A 26601-nucleotide genomic window follows, 5' to 3' on the forward strand; every position below is an offset into this window, starting at 1 on the left:
CTGTAGCCTCCAAGGCAACCAAGAGGCTTCTAGGAGGGAGTGTGGAGGGAGGGGCCCTTTCCTCCTCCCAGGGATGTGGGGGGGTCTCGTTCCTGCTGATTTAAAGATCCAGGCAGGAGCTGTGCCACCTGCTCAGCAGAGGTGGGTGGAGAGGGACACATGGACTCCTCCACTGTCCCACAAGGAGTGCCACGTGGGCGGTGTGGTGGAGCCCTGCAGTGAGGCCGCCTGCTCTGGGTGCGGGGAGCAGGGGGCCTCTTGGAAGTCTCTCCGCTGGCCTGTGCCCCATGCCAGGTGTTCCACCCGTGCCATCTCCAGAACCCTCGCAGTAGCCTCAGGGAGGCACTTGACAGGCAGGGAAACAGGCTGGGAAATGGGAAGCTGCCTGTCCGCTGTCACCCAGCAAGTGAGGGGCTGAGCCAAGATTTGAACTCAGAACAGTGCGACTCCAGCCCCTTTCTTAATGCCCTTCACCCCAGAAAAGAAGGGAGATGCACAACGGGAGGGAGCTGGGGCTTTGGAACCCCAGCTTCGCGGCGGCGGTGGGGATCCTGTGGGCGGTGGGAAAGGCATCGTAAATATGCATGACATGCAAATCTCCCTCTAAAAACACAATGTGGGGGCCACAGGAGCTGGGATGCCAGAGTGCTTTGGAAAGTGGAGTGTTGTACAAACACTTGGGTTTCCATGACAACTGCTCCATGTTGTCCCCTCCCTGGTGTCCCCAGGGCCGATCCAGGGTCTTGAGGTGCAGGGCTCATCTAGGGTACCTTCTAACTAGTGTTCCTCCCCCATTCCTGCAGGCACTGGTGCCTCCCCTCTGCGGGGTGCCTGGTAGCCCCGTGGGTGACCAGGACCTAATGGGGCCCCTGTCCCATGCTGCTTCTCGCCAGTACCTCTGATGTGTGCCCGGAGGAATGTGTGTGCCAGCCCTGGGTCCAGCGCCTGCTCCTGGGTGACGCCTGCTGTGTACCAGCCGGTTTCCTTTCTCCCTGTGCTCATAGCTCCCTGCTTGGTAAGTAAGTGTGCCGCAGGCCTGGGCTGCTAACCCACTCACCCGTGCTTGCCACAGTTGGGAAATGCCCAGCCTTCCCACCTGCTGGCGCCCACATGCTGGCAATGGGGCTTCCATGAGAGCTTTCCTATGTCTGGGCACAATTTGTAGTTTAACTGGCTTGTTGTATCCTGTCCTCCCAACAACCTAGAAGGTGGGTGTGGTGATCACAACCATTTTACAAGAAACAGCCTCAGAGAGGAGAAGACACTTGCCTGAGAATGCACAGCAACCCAACTCTGACTACCTCAAAAGCCAGCTCTTGCCACACCCAAAAGACCGGAACAGGTGCTGAGGTGGTCTCAGGAAGGAAAGGGGAACAGGGACCCTGCTGGCGGCTCTGGGATGACGACCCCCCAGAGGGGTTCCTGCTCCTCAGCTCCATTTTACCTAACCCCACACAGGGTGAGGGCTGGGCTGCCTCATCTCTGCCCATGCCACCAAGACTGCTGAAGCCCCCGTACCTGCCACCCCCACTGGCTCATCATCCCTCCTGCAAGGAGGTCCACCCCATAGGAGCCACCTCCTGGGGCCCTCGGTGCCAGGCAGCTGCCACATGAGACTCAGTGAGGCTGGGGATGGGTGCAGGGTGGCCAGCCCTCACTCAGTGCCCACGGGACCGTGGTTTTAGGATCTGCTGCCTTCTCTTGACTATTGCTTCCTCCCCTGGACAGCCCACAGCTGGCATGGGCCTGCCACTCAGTGGGGTGCATCGTAAAAGTTATGGAAGGAAAGAGGGAGGAGAGGAGGGAAGCCCCTTGCCTCCATCCACCCACGTGCCAGATGGACCCAGGAGCCTCTGGGCCTTTGGGCCAGCTGGGGTTCCTGCTGGCCCCAGGGAGCCTGCAGTGAGCTAGCCTTCCACCAGGCAGCCAGCCCCTCTGGTCCCCGTTCTCTCATCTGCCAACAGCTGCCTGGCCTCCCTGATGGGATAGTTATGAGAAGAGGAAAGACTTGTAAATATGTATAATATGCAAATGTCAAGGATAATAAAAAAAACCCGTGAAGTTGGCTGTCGATAATATAATGTAGAAGTGCTTCTTGGAGAACAGGGAACGTGTGGTGCCAGCCTTATTATTAATAACTGTGAAAAGGGCCCCATTAATTAGCAGCCCCCAGCCTGGCTCCCCCAACCGGCCCGTCTGCCTGTTGCAGCCGCAGACAGCGTTGCATTTGACTGAGGAGCTGTTGTCACAGAAGCGATGAGGACAACTCGGTCCGAGAGCTGTGAGTGCCCGTGAGGTTCAATGCCTGCTTGTGCCCAAGGAAGGCACGGGCCAGCCTCCCCAGGCCTACCTGCCACGGCGAGCCCCTGGCAAGCAGCCCCTCCTAGGTCCCTCTAACCCACCCATCGGTTAAACTCCAGCGGCCCTAAGGGAGGCAGATGGGGAGGCTGAGGCATGGACCCCGGAGCAGGGCCTCCGTCTTTCCTGGAAGGGACTGCCACTCTGTGCCTACCTCTGCCCTGGGCCAGGCACTGGGACGCAGCCGAGCTGGCAGCCCCTGGCGTGTGTAGCCCAGTGACGGAGAACGGAATTCCTTGGCACAAGCGGGGGAGCAGCCGTCAGCATCGCGGGGAAAGATGGAGGCCGGGCGGCGCGAGGGAGGTGTTACTGCTGCTATTTTGCTAACAAGCTGGTTATTTAAAGAACAGTCAAAGCCGGGAAATCAGATGGGGAGTCTCTGTGCCCGGGGCAGAAGCAGCCAGGGTACCGGGTCCCCGGGGTGGTGAGACCTAGGAACCAGCTGGGTCCGAGCAGGGTGGCCACACGTCGATTTCGTTTTCCCATCTCTTTATTAACAATAGTAAACAGCACCGTGGAGACAGAGGACACGAGGAGCGGAGGGGCGAGGGGCCAAGGGGCCAAGGGGCCTGCAGTGCTGCCCTGGTGCTGGGTCCGCAGGCTTTGCTTTGTGGTGTTTTGCACTCGACATTTTTGTTTCAAGCACTTTCCTCTCCATGTTATTGTCATAGTGAAAAGACTGAAAGCAGCTCCAGCTCTAACTCTAACATTCGCTGAGTCCTTGTTAAATGCCAGGCTCCTTGCCAAGCATTTTACTTTTCTCTCCTCAACTCATGGTGGCATTCCTCATTCTACCCATTTTACAGAGGAGGAAAGTGAGGCCTTCAGAGGTAAAGCTACTTGGCATGTGGGCACGGAGTCAGGGAGGTGAGAGGAGCAACCAAACACGTGGACACAAGCCCCATGAGCAAAGAACGGGGCCAAGAATTTCCCCCCGAAGGGCGAAGGTTCCTCTGCTCGTTCCTCTGGTGTCTGTGCCTCTTGCATTTTCAAGACTTGAGAGGCCAGACAAGCGTCCAAGGTCATAGACAGATGAGGGGTCTGGGAGTCTGGCAAGGAGGCAGAGAGGAGCATTTAGCCATTTAACAAGTGTTAAAGAATAGGAATGGGACATCCCTAGGGACAGCCCAGGGAAAGGGCCAGGGCATGCTCAGGTCTCATTCAAAGTTAAAACAGGTCACCCACATGAGGCAGAGACAGACCCAACCTCTTAACTCACTGGATGTGAGGCCAAACTGCCATCTTCTAAGCACCTACTATGTGCTTTCCCCTTATCTTCTTGAACCCCCAGAAGGTTACCATAAGTTGAGCATTACTGGCCCCATTTTGCCAGTGAGGAGACTGAGGTCTGCAGAGGAGAAACAATGACCCAAAGGGGCACAGCCAGTGAGTAGCAGAGCACTCTGCCAGCCCCAGAGCCCAGTGTCCTGTGTGTGCAGCAAGCATTGCTCACTGCTGGGGTCCCTGGCAGGGCAGCCTCCTGGGCACTGAAGCTCCAGGCAGCACGTGACTGCCATCAAGTTCTGAGGCAGATGTGTCCGTCTGTGAACTGTCACTGGGGACATGGCACGGAGGGTGGCCTGGCCCACAGCTTCTCCACGCCCTGAGGCAGGGCGGCCTGCCTGCTGATGGGGCACCAGCCCCAGAGGCATTCTTGCATTCCAAGGACATGCATTGAGACCAGTCCCTGCAGTCTAAACCCCATTCAGAGGACACAGCATGGGAGGGGCAGATATTATACAATCACCCGAATAAATAAGCGGATTGAGAAGAGACTCCGTCGGCTCAGGAAGGAAATTAGCCAGGCAGGTCCCAAATATTGGCAGGTAGGGGCCCTGCTCGGCATAACATGGGACTGTCCAAGACAGACTCCCCAAGGAGGTGGCCTTGGAGACCAGAAGGACAGCATAGCTCAGCATGCTGGAGAGCTGCTCATTGTGGCCTTGTAGTAGGATGACTGGGAACAACCCATTTGCCCATCGCCAAGGGACTGGTTAAATCCATTTCACTGAAGCCAGACTGTGATGCTGCTGCAGCTGCTAGAAACAGGGCCGTGGATCTAAATTTATTGTTGCAGAAAGAACTTCATAGTGTGTTGTGGAGTTTAGAAAAAAAAAAAAAGAGGTTATAAAACAGCATGGGGAGCATGATATCATTTTTGTAAGAATGGTGTGTGTTTCTGAAAATCGTTCCACTGTTCCTCCTGGGGGTGTGGACAAGGGTGATCTTTGCTGTCATCTTTATACTTTGGGGGATTTAGAGTCTTTCCTTAGTATTATAACTTGTGGGGAGGGACAGGAACATTTAGGTCCCCACAGTCCTACCTGGGGGCAGTTCTCCTCTCCTACTATGAATGGGACAAGGCATGCAATTGTGGAAACAGTCAATCTGGGTCATACCTCATTTCCACCACGTTTTGGCTGTGTGACCTTGGACAAGTAACTTCCTCTCTCTGAGGCTGCATTTTCTCTTATGCAAAACAAAGATAAAAATAACATCTGAGGGTGGTCGTGGGGCTTATTGGAGTCAGGACATGTATAGGGTGACACAGTGCTGCATGGCATCACTGGAAGCTGCTGCTGTTCCCACAGTGGCTGCAGAGGCAGCACCTAATATGTGCTGATGTCCCACCAGGGCTCCCAAGATTCCCTCTCCTCTCGGTCACAACCACCCCACCCACTCACCTCCCTCTGCCAGCGAGCCCTCTGGCCAGGGCTTCTGCTGTTATGGGGATGCCTTGGCCCTGGATTTGCCTTTTGTTTTCGTTCTTGACAATCACTAAACCTGTCTAGAAAGACAGATACTGTCTTATGGACACTCAGAGAGTTTTAAATATCAGGCAGAGAAACTTAGGCTACTGTCAGACTCATAGAATCATGGAGTCTTCATGGTGAATAATCCAGCAATTGCAAACATATGCATTTTACAAGTTCATTGCACCTCTCTTGATGACAGTGATCAATTAACAACTACCCAATTATCTGTCTGTTAGAGATGGTGAAATAAATTACGTCCAGCCAGACAATGGCATTCTCCACGGCTGGGGAGACAGTGCTGTAGATCTATACTTGTTGACATGGAAACATGTCCATGGTGCATTGCTGAGGGAAAAAAATAGGAGGTTGAAAAACGGTGTGTATTGTATGATAACTCACTTTGGAGTCTTTCCTGAGTCGTAGGACTTGGGAGGAGGTATCTATGTAGATATTCACTGGTTTTTCTCATCTTTATGAAAAACATACATGTAAACATATATACATTCCTATCCAGAGAAATGCCTGGAAGAACAGTCATTAAACTGTTCATAGTGGTTTCCTCTGGAAAGGGAGAAATGGATGAACTCTATTTTTATTTTTGCTCACATCATTCAGAATATTTCCAAATGCAAGTGACAAAAACCCATCCTAAACCCACTTGAACAAAAATGAAACATATTGGCTCCTCATTGTAAAGTCCAGAGCTTTATCTGGTGTCTAGCTCAGCTGGATCCAGGGGCTCAGACAGGGTCACCAGGACCTGAGTTCTCTCACCATTTTTCGACTCTGCTTCTCAGGGTGATTCCCATGTCTGGGAGAGCTGTCCTGTATGAAATTCAACAGTAAATACTATTAAGCTCAAGTTGATAGCTCTCACGGGTTGAGAGATGCCTGTCCAGAGGAGCAAGCAAGACTGCGTCCCGGATAGCTCAGATGCAAGTCACAGAACAGAGTCTTGGCATCAATTGGCCAAATCTGAGGGATGTGCCACCCCTCCACCAATTGCTTTTGTAGGAGAAGTTCGGTGCTCTGATTGGTAACACATCCCTCGCTGGAGGGAGAGTCAACACCTACAGGAATGGACGTGAGTGAGGAAGGGCGGCTCCCCAAAGTGAATGCAGGCTGGGAAGTAAAGCAGGCCAAACGGCGGCTAGACCCAGATCCTTCCTCCATAATTATCTGAATTTCCCAAGATGCCTAACTTCCCTAATAATCAGAAAAAAACAACGGCAAAGAGAAGTCCTGAGCTCAGACCTTCCAGCCAGAAGCTCACCGAGGCAGCCTTCAGCTCTCAGAACCAGAGCATCAGAATCTCTGAAGCCCCTGAGTAGCTCAGGAGATGTTGGCCCTCCTGTGTCCCCAAGGGAACTGTCCTGATCCTTGAGGTCTGTAGCTTTGAGGGAGAAAGAGGCGCTCACAGGTGATTTATCAGCTTGTGGGGGCTGTAAAGGTGGGGTACAAACAGGGTGGAGGAAACAGAGACCAGCCTGGGAGCAGGGGAGGCTTCCTGGAAGAGGTGACTCCCGGCTAGGCAGCCACAGAGAGTGTGAGAAGAACCTTGGGCAGGAGAAGCCACCTTCCAAAGGCCCAGAGGTCCGAGGTGGGGGCACAACCATCAGATGAGAAGGGGGTCTGGCCAGGGCCACAGGGGCCTTCAATGCCAGGGTCAGAGTGTGTACTTGGTCCTGAAGGCAGCAGAGAGCCTTTGCAAGGTATTGTGGGAGGACCCGCACTCTCTGGGAACACTCTCTGCCTCATGCTAGGAGCTCAGCCTGGAGGGTCAGGTCAAAGCCCCATGTGGAAAAGGAGAGAGGGGATTGAATGGCCCCCCAAGGGGGGGTTAAATATCTCTGGTCTAAATTCCTTCCCACCCTGAATTCCCTGGTCCAAATTCCTGTCCCAAGGTATGGGCTGCTGCCTGCACAGCCTAAGGGATGGGACACCGACTCCCAGCTCCCTCCGCTGCTGGCTAGCAGAGGAGCAAGTCCAGGATCTTAGCACTGCCTGGGACTGAGGGCCATCTAATGAACAACAACCAGGAGAGTGGACAATTGCCACCTCAAGAGTCTCAAGAGCCCTGGTGTCCGCAAATCCTGCGGGGAGTTCAAATGAAGGGCAGAGAGTCACCCTCACCTAACAGTGGAGGAAGTGTTTGGGTCTTTGGACACACATCAGATGCCTCAGCCAACCCCTCAAAGTCTCTTTGCATTTTACAAACAGGGATGCTGAGGCTCAGGGAGACCAAGCTACCTATACAACAACATAGAGCAAGTTAGAGACAGGGCTGGGACATGAGCCCCGTGTCTCCCACTCTCGCCCCCTCGGCAGCCCTTCCCCATCCTTCTCCTCACTTCAGGTGGAACCTGGTCACTTCATCTGCTCATGACATGTTTTTGTGTAAACTTCAGTCAACTGAGATCATCCCCGATACCCTTCTAAATCTTCACTACTCAGATATCTTGTGACCATTTGGATGGCAGTGTTTTTCACTTCTGATCATAGCTGTGACTCGTCCAGCCTTGTTTTATGGGTCATCTAATAGTTGACAGTGCTCCGTGGTCTCCATTTAGTCACTGAGCTCATACTCCATGTTTATTAGTGCCTGCCACGTGCCGGGCACTGTGCCAGACAGCAGGCTACAAAATTCCACTAGAACAGCTCCTGCCTGGGACCTCCCTGGCACAACCAAGGAGAGAGGTGTCTCTGTCGGCCATGGCAGGTGACTCAGGAGTTCAGAGGAAGGGGCCTCATGCCCAGGGATCTCCCTGTCCCTCTGAGCAGTCTTGAAGAATGAGTAGGGATTCCCCAGGGAGAGGTGCTGGGAATGGCGGCCGTATCACCTGCTCCCACCAGGCAGTCAGCCTAGAGAGTACGAGGGACCAGGGACGGCGGGGACAGTGCCAGAGAGGCCCACCGAGGCTGGAGCTCTGAAGGCCTCAACTTTTGAATTGGGAAGTTTGAATTTGATCCTTAGGGTTGAATGGAGCCTAGGGGTCGAGCAGGTCTGGGTCTTAGAAAGACCCTGGCTTTGAACTGTTGTTGGGCGTGGCAGTGGGCGGGGTGGATCATGGGATGACACAGAGGATGTTTATCAGGAATGTTCCACCAGCCTTGGGGACTGGATGTTCCAGAGGGGGGAGAGAGGGTTGTATGGGCTTAGGGCCCTGTGGACCTGTGGCTAGGTGAAGCCTGGCAAAGGTCAGGTCCATGTCCTGAGGTGGGGATACTTCATAAGACTCAGAGCAGCCGCCTGAAGTGTCCTCTGAGGTCCCATGTCTGTGGAACGACGGAGGCACCTCTTCCCCACCATGGAGCCTCAGTTTGCTCCTCTGGAAAGTGGAGGAATGTCAGTACCTCCCAGGGTTGGGGGCAAGCTCTGCATGTACCTGCATTCAGCAGTGGTTGGTGACCAGGGCTGCTCTGATTATACATGGTCAGAGCAGAGGTGGATGAAGGTGCTGACTGGCCACCAGAAGCCAGCTGCAGCGTGGGCAGCTGTGTGAGGCAGTGCAAGGTGCTGAGGTTTCAAGGGGCCTTACTTCCTGTCTCTGTTGGGGAGGCAGGGTCTGCTCTGGCACTCACCAGGAAGGCTCCAGGGGAGGACATTCCAGCTGGGGCTAGAAGAACCTTTTGGATAGAAGAGCTCTCTGCAGGTGGCTGACTCGGGTGGTAGCAAGCTCCCCGTCACTGGGAGTATTCAAGCAGCAGCTACACCACAACTTGGCAGAGTCTGTAGAATATTTGTGACTCATCTGAGGATCTGGAATGTCCTTCCCAGCCCATAAAGTCTTATTTCAGGTTCTTACTATTCTGACCCTCTCTTTCCTCATCCCCCATAAAGAGATAACAGAAGCTCCTACCTCAAAGTTGGTCACAAAGTTTAAGTGAAACCATCTAAATAAACTGCTTAACCGATTTGGCATGTAGCCAGTGCTCAGTGACTGGTGACTATTGTTACTGTGCTAAATCCTGGGCACGACGCTTCCATCTGAGAGCCTCAGGTTCCTCTGCCCATTAGGGTGCTCCTGCCTGACTGTCCTTCAGGACCTCCTTTCTGCCCTTCTCATTGCCCCGTCTCTGTCTCCAGCTCCCTCCTCCCTGCGAGGTGGTAGGAATTCCAGACCCTTCTGGGCCCCTTTTAGCTCCCACTTGAGCAAGAGTTGGCAGGTTGGGGCGTCGGGCGCCATCCGCCTCCCATATGCTTCCTGCTATTTAGAGGAAAACTCTCCCCGCGGTTCCTCCAACCACACGGGCTGACATTTCCAGACAGACGCTGGGACCAGCTCTTCGGGGGATTGGCAGATAAATTTGGCCCAGGCTGTTGGGAAAATCTTCAGCCTCGGTGGGGAAGCAGAGCCCAGGCGCACCGACTTCCGTCCACCCCGCGACTCCTGGGCCTGGTCTTCCGGGCTGCAGTGCTGTTCTGCAGCCTTGCAGACGAGGGTAAGTCTGACCAGCCCAGTCTTCTCCCAGGAGAGCCGCTCATGGGCAGAACAGGAAGTGTGGCTTCCAGCCTTCAGCTCAGGAGGTACAAGGGGGGTTTCCTCCCGTCGCCAAGATACCTGGGTGTGGCCCAGCCAACCTGGCAGCAGCAGGTTTGGGGTTAGAGAGACAGGCGCTCCGGACAACTTCCTGTCTCTGTGACCTTCCATACATGGCTCCACCTCTCCGAGCCTCTTTTTCTTCATCTGTAAGATGGGGATAATAGGATCTGTCTGATGAAAAGTCTTAGGATGGTGCTTGGCACGTGCTGAGTGCTCCACAAATACTAGTCACTATAATTGTTCACTGTCGTCAGTACTGGTATGTTGTGGTGGCCTAGGGCAGATGACTGGTTTCCTTCTCCTTGCCTGCAGCCGTGGCTGCTCAGGGAACACTGGAGTGTTTCAGACTTAGATAAGGCCGACCAGCAGCAGAATGCAGGAACCAGGGCAAGTGCGGCAGCCACATCTGTGGGAGGGCGAGGGGAACCACACGCACAGCGCACGCAGCCCCGGCCCGGGTCTCGTTTTCCCATTTACATCTGGAATGCCCCTTCGCACAGTCTGGATGGATGGAAGGGAAGGGGCAGGCCAGGCCAGGTCCAGCTGGAGGCAGAGTGGCCAGGTGGGGGCTGGGTGTCAGCCGTAGTAGGGGGCTTCGGGAAGCTCGAGTAGTTTGGCTGGAGTAGAAAGTGGGCAGCGGGAAGTCGTGGGAAGCAAGTCGGAGCTTCATTCAGCACCTCCCGATGGAGCCCGGATGCTGAGCTTTAAGCCAGGCACTGGGGAAACTGGCAGCAAAGATGGGCATGTTGCCTGCCCTCAGGATGCTTGACACACACCACAGCAAACTAGCAGATTCTAGGTTGTGCTTGAGTAGCCTCAGGGGCTGAGAGGGGGTGATGTGGGGCCCCAATGGTGGGTACCTACATGAGGCAGGGTGGTCAGAGACTGCCTTGGCTGTGGCCTAAAGGATGAGTTGGAACTGGCCTTCAAGTGCTGGTCAGGGTCAAGGGGCAGAGGGGGAGGGGACAGAAACGAGACCCTAGAGACCTTGAATGCCAGGTGGTGTCAGGAAGATCACTCTGGTGGTGGGTGTAGGACCAACCAGGATAGCTGTGGGCAAGGCCAGCTGAGGATCTGCTGCATGTACCACTGCAGGCAGGCAGGCAGTGGGCCCGGTGTGGACCAGGCAGAGAGGAGGGAGAGGTGCCTTACTGGGGTCTGAGCAGAATCCTGGAACTTGAGATGGGCCCATTTTGAAAGGAAGACCTGGACCTGTGTGTAATGAGGGATGGGACCAGGTAAGAGAGGAAATTTCAGTGGAACTTAGAGCTAGACCCCAGAATGATCAGGAAGAGTCAGGGCAGAGACAGGGAGGGGAGGGGCTTCCACAGCACTCAGGACCAGAGGCAGCAACGAAAGCACACATAGCAGAGTAAGAGCAGGTTTCAGCATTAGACCTAGCAGCCAATTCCAAATCTGTCTACTTGCTGTGTGACTTTGGGGAAATCATTTGGCCTCACTGAATCTCCCCTGTTAGAATAATACTGAATTAGTTGGAATTGCATTTGACTGCATGTAATAGAAGAAAACAAATATTTGTATCAACACCCAAGAGGTCGTTCTTGTGTAACAAGAATCCAGGCAGGCAGGCCAGGACCAGTGTGGCAATTCTTTCTCGGTCATTCTTAGCACGTACCTTTCATTCTCATGAAGACAAGATGGCTGCTCCATCTCCATATGCTACATCTGAATTCAAGGCAGGAAGAGGGTTGGAAAGGTTATATGCTTTCTGAGTCTGCCTTTCTTTTAAAAGAAAAATCTTTATTTTATTTATTTATTTTGATGTGATGCTGAGGATCGAACCCAGTGACTCACACATGCGAGGCAAGCACTTCCACCACTGAGCCACAACCCCAGCCCTGAGTCTGCCTTTCTTATTGGAAAAAGAATAGATTTCCTGGAAACCCCACCCAGTGGACTTTTACCTATGTCTCTTTTGCCAGATGTGGTCACACGGCCACCCTAGCAGCAAGGGAAGCTGATGATATTAGCATTGCCAGCTGGGCACTTCCATTAGGCCAAAGGGAAGAGTCACCAAAAGGATAACTCACAAGAGCCACTTCAGAGCACTCCCCTCCCCAGGAGCTGTTGGAAAGAGTCCATGGGATAATTAACGTGCAGGACACATGCAGCCCGGAGCGGAGTGGAGCAGCCTGCCTCTCGGTGAGTGGCCGGTGCCTCTGCCACGCCCTTCCTGCATTCATTCAGCAGGCGTAGCTCCTGCTCTGGGAGCTGGACACCGTGCCAGGGATGTGACAGTGACAGTCTCTGCCCTTCTGGCACTCACAGTGAGAAGAGAAGATGGGCAAGGAAACAGGCAGATCACTCCACTTCAATCAGTGTCGTCGCAGAGGATTGGAATGTGCGTTTATTTGTGTCTGTTTTTTCCTTACTGCTCGGACTCTGCCACCTGCAGTTGCGCCTGGCACCCACTGGGCACTCAGCAGGTGGTTCTGGGATAGATGAATAACGTAAGAAATACCAATTAGGACCTACTTTGCATAAGGCTCTTTGGCTCTTTGGGTTGAATAGAGAAGGTGGGTGACACATCATCCATGGCTTCAGGGGACAGAGTGAGGACAGCCTTCAGCATTAGACCCAGTGGCCTGTAACAGATCTGCCACAGGGTGGACCAGATATGGGTGCTGGGGACCCAGCAGTGAACAAGAACACTGAGACTCCTGCCCATGCCCTGGTGGGTACAGGCACTGGAGAAGGTCTGGAGTCCTGAGATCATTCTGTTAGTGTGTCCTGGGGAGCCCCACCCACTCCCTGGGCCTCAGGGTGCTCCCCTGTATGGCAGGTATGATGGGCCCTGGTGGGGATGTCAGGGGTGCTGGTGCGGAAGCGGGTGCTCTGTACACTTGGCTCCTCTGTGTGTAAGGAGCCATGTAGGGAGAGGAGGGAACTGTTGCAGGGGTGGGAGGGGCTGCCTCTGAGTCCCTTTGGAATTTCATGGGGATCCAGGAGGGCACAGAATCTGGACTCTACTTCTGTCTTTGCCTACTCCAATAGCTAAGCATGGCAGCTTGTCAAAACTGGCCATCTGGGCATGGAACGTGCAGCGTTGGATATAGGCAAACAATGATTTGGTTGAGCTGGGTCACCCAAGGTGAGACTTGAGGATGACCGTGGTTATGGGAGATGATCTGGGAGGGGGAAGCAGCCTGGAATTTGATACTTACTTGGTTGTGTGACCTTTGGCACATTTCTCGGCCTATCTAAGCCTTGGTTTCCTAACCAATACAATGTGTCTTCTCATCCTTGCATACCCCTTAAGACCTTGACCTAGCATTCAGTGAGTGTCCAGCATTGCTTGGGAAGAGGAATGACCTTTACCGATACCCTGTTATGTGCCAAATCGGTGCTGTTTTGCCACAGTTTTGAGGAGGTGTCTTCTGCCCATTGTCAGAGGATCCTGCTGCCTCATCTTCCCCTTCTGCTGCCTCAGGGACTGAGGTGCTGGCTTTACTGGGGTCTCTGAGGAAGGGAAGCCTTGAGGACCCTTGAAGGGCTCCAGGCAGCTCAAGAGGTTTGCTTGAGACCATGTGGGCAGCCTGTGATGTCAGGGGGTCAGGGCAAGAATAAATCTGACCTTCCTCGAGTGGACAAGGAGCCAGTAAAAGGTGGCCTGAGGAAGAGCGCTGGAGTGGCCCAGGCTGAAGGGTCAGATGCTCTTCCTCTCTGTCCAGTGCCTTGAGGACAGCGTGGGGAGCCCAGCCTTTGAGATGAGGTGGCAGTGAGCCTGTCCCTCACTGCTGCTCTTGGCTGCAGCTCTCTACCCAGGGCCTGTGTGTCTGAAGTGAGGCTGGGAGGTAAGCATTTTAAAGAACGGCGGTGGGGGGCTCTCGTGGCCTATGGAGGTGGATGTTCCCAGTCACGTGCCCCTGAAGGCCCTCCTGAGCTACCCCAGGCCAGGGAACTACAGTGGGTGAGAAACTTACAGGAAAACAGCCTGTGGGAAAAAGAAACGGAAATGATGCTTAGAGAACCCCTTGAGGCCTTGCAAATCCAGGCAGGTACCAGCCAGAGAAAAGCTTCCGGTGCCACCTCAGCACAGGGGCGGGGATTGTACACTTTGACCTTGGCACTGGGCTGTCAGGTGCACCGCGCCCCCTTGCCCCTGCTCTTGGTGATGATGGCGGGCGAGCGTTGTCTATGGTGCTGAAGGGAGGGTTTTGCCCTGTCCTGGCACCGGGTGCTGTCCATGGTGCTGTCTGCTGCAGTCTTAATGAGTGGGACCCAGCTGCGAGGTCAGAAGCTTTGACCCTGTCATTGAGCAACTCTGAGGTAGGACTGGGCCCCTGTGATCATCCAGGCACTATTTTAAGAACTTATTATGTAATATGCTATTTTCCCTAATATTTAATCCCCATTTTAGAGGTATGAAAACTGAAGATTAGAAAATTCCAGGGACCAAGGACTGTAGCTCTAGTCTGTTTCCTCAGTCATAAAGGGAAAGTTGTTGGTAGCAGAACTCAAACTGAGGGTGGGACTGGGCTCTGTAAACTGATGCGTGGCTGGGCTGGCGTTAGTCTTACACACGGAGGAGGGGCTGTTAACACGTGTATTCTTGGAATCCCGTGGGGTTTCCTGGAAGGTTTGATATTTGGGCCAGATCTAAAAGGGGGCTAAGCTCAGGGTTTGTGTGAGAAGGATAGTCTAGGTGTCCCCTGGCCCAGCCCAGAGGAGTGGTGTGACCTCTGGGGGCTACTGAGTTGGCAGCAGGTGGCAGGCTGACTGGACTTCCTCTCCCAGGGACTTGTGGTAGTGCTGCTCTCCCCTCATACTGGCCTGGGCGCTAAGAGATGAGAAATCAATATCATGTTCCAAACAGAACTAGGTGTCAAAGATACCCAAGATTCACTTGATTTGCCGTCTTGGAGCTGTGTGCCCTTAGACAAGTGACTTACCCTCTCTGGGTCTCTGTTTCCCCACCTCTACAGAACAGAAGAACATAAGGATCACTGCCCTGTGGGTGATTTTAAGGATTGGAAGGGACAGTGCGTGATAAAAGGCTGACAGGTTAGTTTTTGTCAGTGGAAACAAGACCAAAGGAAGGAAGGGAACCCACCCCCCAAGGTGGCATAGCAGGTATCAGAAGCTTGAGCCACTGCTGTCACTTCCCAGCAGGACTAGTGGCCATGGCTGGAGTGGCACCTGGCAGCCCCAGCTGACAGACATACCTTCAGGCAGGCCAAGTTCAGCCTCAGAGCCAAGTGTCCCTGTGGGGGTTGGTGGCCAGGCCAGCTCTGACTGCTCCTCCACCAGCCACCCTAATGGCTCCAAGCTTAATATGCCTCACGGGGCTGCTGTCATGCCTAATTAGGCTGTCCTTGGCCATCCTGTCTCCAGGCCTTGTTGTGGCCATCTGAGGCCCTGAATGTGACCATGGCCACTGCCCTTGGCATCCACTTGGCTTTGGGGAGGAGGCGACCACCTGTCTTATGATCTATGGCCTGAGATCTGACTTCCGGCCCAGCCCCGGAGGCCTTGGCTCCTAGACCGGGAGATGGCTGCACCTCCCCTGCAGCTCCTCTGGCTGTGAGGCCTGGCACCAGAACAGAGTGAAGGAGGGAAGGATAAAAGATGGCAGGAATGATGAGGAAGAGGAGGGAGAGGGAGGAGGGGACCTGGCACACCAGCCACCTCCACAGCGAGGCCAGTCGTACTTACCAGTCACTCATCCCGAGGTTGAGGTGGGGGCTTAGTGTGGGGCCAGGGTCGGGCTGATTCGTCGTGGAGTTGTTTCCACCACAAGGGAAGAACTTGAACCTTGACCTCACGTCCAGCACCATCCACACAGAGCAAGCATGTTTGGTGAAGGAAGGAAGGAAGGTAGAGAGGGAGGACAGAAGAAGGGAGGCAAAGATGGACGGAAGGAAGGAAATGCCGAGGGTGTTCCAAGCAGAGGGAACTTCCATAAACCCAAGCCTGGGGAGGGTGCTCCAGTGGGCTCTTACATAAATGATGTCATAATTATCTTTGCATCATGCTTTTATTATTTGTTATTGAGATTGATCCAAGATCAAGTGTAGATGTAGTTCATTCATTTCTTCTGCTGAATTGTATTCCATTGTGTGTTTTGCGTGTGTGTGAGTGTGTGTGTGTGTGTGTGTGTGTATGCATGCACACTGGCAGTTGAACCCAGGGCCTCACGCATGCTAGGCAAGCACTCTACCACTGAAGTATATCACTTTTTATTTTGAGACAGGGTCTCTTCTAGATTGCCCAGGCTGGCCTCGAGCTGTGATCCTCCTGCCTCAGCCTCCCACATCCCTGGGATCACAGGCATGCACCACCATGCCTGGTCTCCATTGCATGTTTACACATTACCCATCCTCCTGCTGGGGGGTGTTCAGGCATTTCTGGTTCCACTATAACCAGTGTCACCGTGAACATCCTTATGGATGTGCATTAGTTTCTGGACACAGGGTTTGTGTTAATAAACACTGCCAGATTGCCCTCCAGTGCAGTTGTACACCATTTTGCACGCCTGTTAGTGATGCATCTGACTTCCCACATCCTCAGCACCACACCATCAATTGATTTACCACTCTTTAATTTTGCCAATCTGCTGGGAGAAAATCTCTCATTTTCATTAGTATTGCCGACTATTAGAGAAGCTGAGAGCCTCATTACTGTTAATGATCGTCTGAATTGCCTCTTCTGCAAAATGCCTATTCATATACTTTGCCCAATTTTTATGGGTCACTTATCTTTTTCTTATTAATTCATAAAAGAGGTTACATATGTGAGGATGTTAATCCTGATTATGTTTGTGGCAAGTATTTTCTCCCAGGTCTTCGAACTTTGTGTCTCCTTCCATCAGAACTTTGCATTTGGTGCGTAGTAAAACACCTCACTTCCCCTTCATTGGCTTTTACTTCCCTGCAACTTGTGTAAGAAGTCTTCCCCCGCCCCGCCCCCAAGTTGGAAGATACTCTACATTTCCTTCGAATAACTTTGGAGTTTTATTTTCCTTTTGTGTTTTCTATTTAGATCTTTAGTCCAGGTTAGGCGTCTTATCTTTTCATGTGGTGTGAAGCCTGCATCTGATCTTATGCTCATAGGACCAGCCTCTTGTCCCAGAAGCATGAATTGAATACTCTGTTCTCTTCTCACTTATTTGAAACAGCATCTCTGTTGTATGTGTTAGGGCCTGTGTACTCATAGATCTATTTCTGGGAATTCTGTTCTGTCTCATTGATCTCTTTGTCTGTTCCAATTCCACACTAATTACTAAATCTCATTGTTTTTTCAACAGGGACACATTGGCATTTAGGGTAAAACTACTCTTCCATGGGCAAGATTGGCCTGCTCAGTATAGATTCTTGGACATCCCTGATGTGATCCTTGACACTTGATAGTGGTAGAACCCTACTACTAGTCTTTGTTACAATCCATGTTGCCCCCGTTATTCCCAAAGGCCCCCGAAGAGGGTGGTCCCCTCTGCTGTTGAGAGTCACCACAAATGTCTGCATAGCATGGCTTGATACCTGGTAGTGAGTGCCCCTCCCCTTCCTGGTTCTCTTTTTCCCTCTTCTCCTTCCACTCCACCTCTCTGCCAGGAATGAATTCCTTAGCATGGCACTGTCGGGCATCTCCTTGGAGAGAGGGGCCTAGTTGTTAGGAAGTGCTGTCTTACACTGAGCGGAGGTTGGCTTCCTGTGACCCACTTCCTCCCTAGATTCTGGAGTCCACAGAATACAAAGCCCACCATTCATGGGCCTCCGAGAGCAGCTGCTTCTCCATCTCACCTCTTTTCTTCAGACTCCTAAACTCAGTAACTTTGCTTATTGAGTTATTGAGCTCCCTCTGATGTTTATCAAGAACTTGGCTTCAGCCAGGCGTGGTGGTGCACGCTGGTAATCCCAGCAGCTCGGGAGGCTGAGACAGGAGGATCTGGAGTTCAAAGCCAGCCTCAGCAATAGCGAGGCACTAAACAACTCAGTGAGACCCTGTCGCTAAATAAAATACAAAATAGGCTGGGGATGTGGCTCAGTGGTTGAGTGCCCCCGAGTTCAGTCCCTGGTACAATAAGAACAACAAAAAAGAACTTGGCTTCAGTGGCAGGAAACATGGCATGTTTGAACTTGAGTCAGACATACTGGGTTAGAATTCCTGTTATTCCACTTGTTTGCTGTGTGACTCTGGGTAAGTCAGTGAACCACTCTTTGCCTCCCTTGTTCAATGGGTATCAGGGATCCTCTACCTGGAGATTATGGAAGATCATGAATACCAGGCCACGGGCTCGGCAAAGACCTGTCGTGGGTTAAGTGCTCTCTGTATGAAGTCTAGAAATTATCATTTTCAGCAATGAGTTTAAGCTATGGAAAAATAAATAAGAGATGATCAGGGGAAGAGAAAATAAAGACAAATAAGATAATTCCAGATTATACTTTGCTAAACATGTGCTATAAATTTTTCTCTGAGCTCCCTGGTAGACAAAAAAGGCAAACACAAGAAGTAGCAAGATTCCCAGTGCCCTTAAAAGAAAAAGAAGACAGTTAATCGCTCAGGTATGTGTGACTGACAGTGTCCTCAGAGCCATTCATAAGGTAAGGACAGTAGTGGTGGGTCTGCTCCACTCTAGTCCCCAAAGGGTCTGAGGTTCAGAAAGGCCTTGACTCTGGAACCCTGGAGTCCATGATGCCAAGGGTGAGCAATGGAACGTGAGTTCTTGGCCTCCTGGTCTGATGGGGGGAAAGAGCCAGGACCACACCTGCACTGCTGCGTGGTGGCCGGCTCTAGGCTGACATGAGGGCTCAGAAGGGCACCAACTGGATCGGGGCCCGGGGTGCATTTCTGCTGGGGGAGGGTTTCATGAAGGACCAAGAAAGGCTTTGACCCCAGAAGATGGTACCAGAGTGTCGCAGATCCCCACTAGCCCTACCTGGGGAGGGAGCATCTGTCCATGAACTGTTCCAGGTGAAAAGAATTTAGAGGCTCGAGTTCAGCTGCACACCACAGTCCCAGAGAAGGCAGAGATGAGCCCGAAGCCACAGAAAAGGGCAGGAGCCTAGCAGGCCTCAGACCTAAGCCTCCTGCCTCCCTGAGCTGAGCTGATTGTCCTCCTGCCCGTCTCCCGCCATGGCTCCTGCTCGGGTTCTGACTCGCCTCCTGCAGGGTCATTAACCACCTACTGCCAACCACCTGGTGTCTTCCTATATTTAACTCCCACCCTGTGACTTATAGAACCCCAGAATAGCAGCCCCCGGTGGGGGGCATGCCCCCGCAGCCCTCTCCTCTAGTCTCATTGAGCTCATAGTTCTGTCCCCAGAGAGAGCAGAGTCCTGGGTCTGCCACCTCTGGGTCATGGCAAGACGAGAACTGACTTGTCCCAAGGAAGGCTAGTATAGAGGTCAGAAACCCCCTCGAGGAGTCCTGGATACATACTGAGCCCCAACCCCGGTCCCATATGGAGCCTCAGTTTTGATTCCATGCTAAACTCTGACCCTGGCTCTAGACTAAATTCTGACCTTGACCCAGAAGGATGGCAGTTGGAGTCATAAATAGTGGGAGTCAGCCCTTCCCCCTTAACTGCTGGAATCAGCTGAATGAACCTTTGGCATGTAAGCCAGCAGTTCCAGACTCAGATCGTGCTCCAAAGCTTTTACCTCAAAGACCTGCCCCACACCCTGCCTGGCCTTGGTCTCAGTGGCCTAGGGACCAGTACCAGCCATGAGTTCCACCTGCCCTGACCATGAACTCCTCTGCGTCTCCAAATGCTCTGCCAGCACAGCTAAAACCCTCCCCCTCCTCCTAATTTGCCTCCTAGCTAATTCCCAGTGCCACGTGACCCATGGTGAGGGCTGAGATATTTATAATATCTGTGTCCTTTATGATAAAGCCAACCCTGGGGACGAGGTTCAGAGACGCTCTATTCATCCTCTGAAGCCCCAAGAACTTCAAACCACATTCACCACAGAGGGCCCTCCTCACAGTCCACCTGTCGCCAATTGAAGTCACAGCATTTCGGAACTGCCCCGCCCCTTGTGCCCTATCAGACTCAGAAAGCTGTTCCCTGCAGCCATGAACCCCAGCTGAGTGGAGGGACTGGGCTGCAGGCAGACTGCAGTCACTGCCGTCTCTGGGCGCTGGGCTCTTTGTCTTGCAAATGGAACAGTGTCCTCCCCACCAGTCTGCAGTGCCTGGAACCGGGTGTGGGCTCCAATGAGGTGCCAAGTGCTCAGCCGAAGGCCTGGCAGGGAGCGTCATTTGAGCAAGTGGGTGGGGCTGCTAGAGCTTCCCAAAGAGCGACCATTGGGTTTTCCAGAAACCTCAACTAAAATGCACGTTTCCCTGAGGGGAGGCAGCTTAAGACGGCCATTTTGGAGCAATAGCAAAAGCTCTTGGGAGTATAGCCGTAGAATCTCCCTGACTTCACGCACCAGCCTCGAGGCCTGGGAGGCAGGCAGGGAGTGTCTTGGGGTCACTCCCCTGCTTAGTGCTCTGTACTTACTGCTGCTTCCTGAGTAGCAAGGGTTCTCTCAGGGCAGGCCCCCTCCCCGGGGCACAGCCCCATGCCCACGTCCTGCCAGCCCTCCTCTGCTTCTGCTTGCATTCAGGTTCACCCTGCCCTGGGCTGCTCCTTGCACCTTTGGGGTTTTTCTTAGATTGTGCCAAAATCTTTCTGCCTATAATTTCTGCCCTATTGCCAAACAGTCCATGATGTTAGTCCAGGGGACCTGGGTTTGAATCCTGGCCCCAACATACGTATTATTTGCATATGACCTTGGATGAGACGTTTGACCTCTGCGTCCTTGTCTGTAAAGTGGACTGCCACCCAGTGCTGTGGGGTAATGTGTATTGGTCTCCTCGGAAGGGGTTTGATGTGTGATCAAAACCCAAGAAATGGGGCTGGGGAGATAGCTCAGCTGGTAGAGTGCTTGCCTCACAAGCACAAGGCCCTGAGTTCGATCCCCAGTACCGAAAAAAAAAAAAAAAAAAAAAAAAAAAACAAGAAATGTTTGTTTTGGAGGCTGAGGGTAATGGCCTGGGCTGGAAGAGACACCTGTCCAGAGAAGTGGTAGGTGGCCCACACTCAGGCAGGACTGTCCCTCTGAACAGGATGACAAGCTGGGGCTGACCATCCCGGCAGACAGCGGAGGGCCCTCCTGGCAGTGAGAACAGCCTACACTGAGGTCTGGAGACTAGGTGCATACCGGCCATTGTGGTGGCAGAGCCTGGGTGTGCAGTGGCACTTGAGGCTGGAGAAATCTCCTGCGTCCCATGAGAAAGGACCCTGGTTACAGGGCTGCAGCCTGTGGTCCTCATGGAGGGCGGGGGTTAGGAGTCTTGGTTGGGCTGTAGATCTAAGGGATGGGCTGGCATGATCCTCCCGCCAGGTGATAGTAGCCAGGTCGAGGGCTGAGGCAGCAGGGATGGAGGAATTGGGCAGATCCGAGAGTGGCTCAGAGATAGAGCCACCAGCCTGGCCAGTGGACTGGAGGGAGGGAGGCACCTCGGTATCCAGCTCAGGTGCCAGGGGCTGTCACTGGGATGAGACACAGGAGGAGCGAGTCTGCCAGAGGAGGGGGAGGCCTGGGGAGGCAGCCAGGAGGCGGTGACTCGGGATTGCAGGCCATTTCTTATTTGTTTACAGCGTTCCCTCGGCAGATTCTTATTAAGCATCTCCTGTTTCAAGCACTTCAGACCCAGGATATCTGAACAGACTCAGCCCCGCTTTCACAGGCTCTCAGTCTAGGGGAGGAGATGGGCGATAAGCAAGAGAACTGAACTAAAAAATAAAAATAAATGAACTACCACTCTGAAGAAAATAAAGCTGGGGGACATGGGAGCAGGGGAGGGGCACCTTCCTAGTTGGGAAGTGGGTCAGGGAGGCCTCTCTGAGGAGGGAACATTTGGGCTGAACGCTGACTGAAGCAAGGGAGCAGCCACAGAAAGGTATGGAGCACAACATTCCTGGTAGAGGGGACAGCAAGTGCAAAGGCCCTGAGGCAGGAAAGAGCTCAGCATGTCCCAGGAAGGAGGAAGAGGCCAGTGAGCTGAGTCGGGATGGATGGGTCAGAGTTGTGTGATCTCCATGAGGGATTTGGTTTTGATCAAGAACTCAGGGGTGAGGTTGGAGTTGGGGTAGGACTTTAGAACTCGGCATCACAGGGCAGAAGCGATGACAATCTGGAGGGAGACGAGGTGTGCCAGGAGAGGGTCGAGTTGGAAACAGACCTGGCTGAGAGCCTGAGGAGGCCTGGTTAGAACCCGACTGCTCCCTCCCTCCCCTGTGTGGCTGTGGGCAGGTCTCTCCGTCCCTGGACCTTGGCTTCCTCATCTGTTAAGTCATGAAATGGTAAATCCCCAGGGTGAGAGCCAAGAAAGGGGCTGATGAAATATGATATGCCATGCATTTGGGAGGCGCTCTGGTGATCTGCAAGTCCAGCCCTCTTGGAGAGCTGGGGAGGGCAGGGCTGGCCTCGATTTCTGTCCTTGTTTTCCCTGAAGTCTCCAAACAGAGCCCCTGGGGAGCCCTGGGAACGCAGCCAGCTTGGGCATGACAGCCTGGAGTGGTCCAGCTGCTGTGGAGCCCAGCCCAGGCTAGAGCTTCCCCCAGCCCCAGCCCAGAGATGGGACCACAACCCCTTTAAAGATCAGCTGAGCAAAGGGAGAAACTGAGTTAGAAGCTAGCCCAGGAGAGCGGGAAGCAGCAGGCTCTGTCCATCTCATGGCTACCACGCGCCTGCTCTCTGGAGCATTATGTACACGTTGTCCTGAGATTAGACACAGACAGGGTCTCCACTCTCCAGGTGAGGCTCAGAGAGGAAGACGACTGGCCGAAGCCACACTGCGAGCGAGAGAGCACATGTCAACCCTAGCCCGTCCCAGACAGCCTGGAGGCAGCCAAGAGGGGCCAGGCACTCATCCCCACTCCAGCCACAGCCTCCAGCCTGCACCCTTCCCACAGGGAAGGCTGACCTCCCACCTCCATGCCACGCTGGCCTTCTTTCTCTTTCTCTGAACCTGTGAGTCTTTTTCCAGCTTCAGGGCCCTTGCACATGCTATCCCTGTGCCCAGCGTACTCGCGCGCATGCACACACACACATGCACACCCTACCCCTCATCCCATCGACTCTGACTCATCCTTCAGACCTTAACTCAGCCTCACTTTCTGCAGAGGCTTTGTCTGACCTTCCCATCACACGTTCTCCTTGACCCACCTGCCTTTCTCCAGGGCTCAGGTCACTGCTGTCATTTTCACCCATCTGTGTGGTTTTGTGTTTATTGTCCCTCTTTCCCTGAGGGACTGGTTGGTCACCCCTAAGTGTAGATACCACATTTCTCTGGTCCCCACAGGGCAGAGCACAGAGTCTGGGGAGATGCTGGCTGGGGGACTCGGGTGCTGCTCTGTGCCTCTGCCTGTGTGTTGTGAGGCTGCCAGGGACACAGAGGAGCCGTGGTCCTGCAGGTGCTCCTGGACGCCTGCTTCCACCCTGCTCCTGAAATGGGCACCGAGTCCCCATCCCCTCCAGTGTGACGTCAACCATGAGTTGGCTTCTGAGCTGCTCCCGGGCTGTGTGGGCTCCGTGTAGCGTGTGTGCATGTGACGCGGGGTGCACGCACGTGTGCGCATGGGCCTGTGTGAGTAATTGCAGTGGAGCTTCCAAACGGTGTCTCCATGGAGAGGCCGCCCCCGCCCACCCCAGCCCCAGGTGGCTGCCTCTGCCACCCCTCCTGGCTCTCCATGACCCAGATTCGACCCGCCTCGCCTCCCACGTCCACAGGCTCTGGTTTCTGAACACCCAGGGGGCTCTCCCCAGCCACACCTCTCATTCAGGATCGGCTCCAGGTTCCAGCAACGCTCTCGAGGCCATGTGGAAAGAAAGTGGGTGCTGGCGTGTGACTGCCTGGCTGGAATCGGCTCCTCCACCCGGGCTGCCAGTCTGAGGACAGTAATGCTACACTTGGGGGATCCAAAGCTTTATCGTAGCCCCCAGGCCCTTACATGACGGCCCCCACTCTCGTACCTCCTTTCTGCACCCTTTGCTCCAACCCCTCGGGCTCCCCGCGCCTGGCACACCCACGCGCATGCGCACACACCCGCCGCCGTGTGCTTGCACCTGCGGCACCTCTACCTGAGCCCTCTATCCACAGGTATCCAGGAGACCCACCCTTCACTTCTGCCCAAGTCTTGCTTTTCCAGTAAGCCTTTCCTCACCCCCATCACACCTGTGTTTCTTCACCTGCTCTGATTTGCTCCCAAGGTGCTACTGCTTGACGTCACATGAGTTCATTTGCTGTTCTCCCAGCCAAGTGCGGACTCTGAGAGGGCTGGGATTTGGTCTTCTCTTGCACCCCAGAGCTCTGGCTGCCTGGCACATAGCAGTGACCAGTAAATCACTGTTTGGGGGGAATGCCCCGTATTTTTTATTGGTGCGTTATTGGTGTACATAATGGTGGGATTTGTTGTCACCTGTTCGTACATGGCAATAGAATTTGACCAATATCCCTCCCCCCATTTCCTCTTTCTCTCCCCTCCTCCCTAGTCCCTTTCCTCTACTCTACCAAGCTCCCTTCAATTTTCATGTGATCCCTTCCACCACCTTTCTATTCCTTTTCCCTCTCTGGCTTCCACAAATGAGAGAAAACATGCACCCCTTGACCTTGAGTTTGGCTTATTTCACTTAACTTAATGGTTTCAAACTCCATTCATTTGCCTGCAAATGACATAATTTCATTTTTCTTTATGGTTGAATAAACTCCACCGTGTGTACACCACGTTTTCTTCATCCATTCATCCGTTGATGGACACCTAGGCTGGCTGCATAGTTTGGCTCTTGGTAATTGGACTACTGTAAACATGGGTACACACGTATGGCTATAGCATGAGACTTCAATTTTATAGGATAAACACTGAGGAGTAGTGGTGTCACTGGGTCAGGTGGCAATTCCATGCCTAGTCCTTTGAGGACCCTCCATCAGTAGATCACTGTTCAGTGAACAACCGAGTGAACTTATAGCACAGAGCCCAGAGCCCAGCCCTTGGGTGGCTAACACAGCCAGCATGGTTCACAGCGCTGTCCTTGACCATGGTCAGCGTGAATCTGCTCTGTGCTAAAGCATTCCACACACTTGTTCCTTGTGACCCTCATTATCAATTCCGTGAGACAGGTGCAGTGATTATCGTTCCCATCTTCTGGAGAAGGGCATGAGGCTGCGAGAGGTGCCAGGGTCCCTGAGGCTGACTGGTCCCACAGGGTCACCACTACAAAGGCAGCAATCCAGGAAACCCTGTTTAAATGGCATTGTGCAGTGGGGACTCCTGCCACTGAGAAAGAAGGTGGCTCCCTGCAGAAAGGGGGCTGGGGGCCCCGACCCCATTCCCAATTGACTTCCTTCTTGCAGGGTAACCCCAGAGCAGCCTCTGCCCCTCAGCAACCTGGAAGTGCAGTGAGTGGGGTCACTGAACCAGCCAAGACCTCCTTCGGGTCTAATGTTCTTGAGTCAAAGAGAGTGTCCAGAAAGCACGGGGCCCAGGGCTCCCCACCTTCGCCCAGCACTGGCACTTACACACACATCCACCAGCACCCCTAGAGGGATCGGGAGGAATTCTGACCTTCTGGAATGATTCCGGGAAACGCTGAAGACTTCTTGCCCTGAAAGCAGCCTCAGCCTCAGTTTCTTTCTCTGTAAACCAAGAATCCTGACAAGCCCTACCTACCTTCCCAGGTGGTTGTATTCAGACGCTTCCAAAGAGAGAGGGTGACTTTTGCAGGCTGTACCTTCTTAAGGAATGACAACCCACCCGGTAACAGGAAGTTGATCTGTATCCCAGGAATCACTGTTGGAGCTGCAGAGGAATAACCATCTTCATTCCCATTTTACAGGAAAGTAAACTGAGGCCTGGATCTGGGACAGTGGTTTAAAGGTGATTTTGAAAACATCAGTGGGGAGGAAGGTCTCCGAGGACAAGGCTGAGTTCCCCTGAGAGACATCTTGACCTTGCAAGTTTCCCTGAGGTAGCCTTGTGCCCCCTCTCCATGGGGTTCAAGGTTAGTACCCAGAGACTCACCCAAGAGCTTGTTAGAAAGTGTAGGTTCCAGGGTCTCACCCCATTTATATGTGGGTGGGCCCAGGTGATCTGACTCAGGTGTCTGAGGACCCAACTGAAGAAGTGCTGACCAAAAAAAAAAAAAAAAATGGAATAGGAAGAAACCAAAACTGTTGTACCCACAGCACAAATTCAATTGCCATTTACCAAAAACCTTCCAGCTGCAAGCCCTGGGCTGGCCTGTACTGAAGACCCAGGGAGGCCCCCGCAGTGTTGAGGGAGACACAGTGGAAATGGGCACCACTCCCTTCCTGCCACTTCCTCTGCATTTATTCTGGGGTTCCATGTCTAACTTTTTGAGTTAGATGCTTATCATATTCTTTGAAGTCTTTTTTTCTTTTCTAATATAAACAGGGCCATAGATATCTCTCTGGGTACTGCTTCAGCTGCACCCCCACAGATTTGGGTATATTATATTTTCATTATCATTCAATTCTAAATATTTTATCATTTCCCATTTGGTTTCTTCCCAACCCATGAGTTATTTAGAAATATGTATTTTTAAATTGTCACTCATACAAGTGATGTTTTATTATCTTTTGTTACTGCACTGAGGCTAGTGCATTATTTCTTTGACATTTGTTGAGACTTGCTTTGTAGTTCAAAACATGGTCGAGGTACATACGTGTTTGAAAAGAATATGTATTTGCTAATGGCTGGGGTCAGGATTATCTGTGTTCCGAACGTTCAGTGACAGTTCTGGAAAGTTCGAGAGAATAGCCACGGATTGTAGAAGCAAGAGGAGACTCCTGGTCTAATCTGGGCATCTCAGGGAAGGCCTCCTGGAGATGGCACTTCTTAAGGGTGTGCATGTGGGCCTAAAGGCAAGATGGGAAGGGCTTTCCACCCAGAGGGAACTGCAGGGAGGTAGGGA

At 53.1% G+C, this 26601-nt stretch overlaps 1 protein-coding gene across 4 annotated transcripts in view; it reads left to right on the plus strand.

The window, feature by feature from the left end:
• DLGAP4 (DLG associated protein 4) overlaps positions 1 to 26601 on the plus strand; it is a 178581-nt gene that overhangs the window by 52544 nt on the left and 99436 nt on the right. For 3 of the 4 annotated variants that reach the window (XM_079128148.1, XM_079128146.1, XM_079128149.1), the window contains exon 2: positions 804 to 1015. The exons of the other annotated variant lie outside the window; for it this stretch is intronic. The gene's annotated coding sequence lies outside the window, so the exon portion shown is untranslated. The remainder of the gene's footprint in view (positions 1 to 803; positions 1016 to 26601) is intronic. 4 annotated transcript variants of the gene reach the window in all.

The sequence above is a fragment of the Sciurus vulgaris genome (genome assembly GCF_902686455.1).
Source record: "Sciurus vulgaris genome assembly, chromosome: 2".
Lineage (NCBI taxonomy): Eukaryota > Metazoa > Chordata > Mammalia > Rodentia > Sciuridae > Sciurus > Sciurus vulgaris.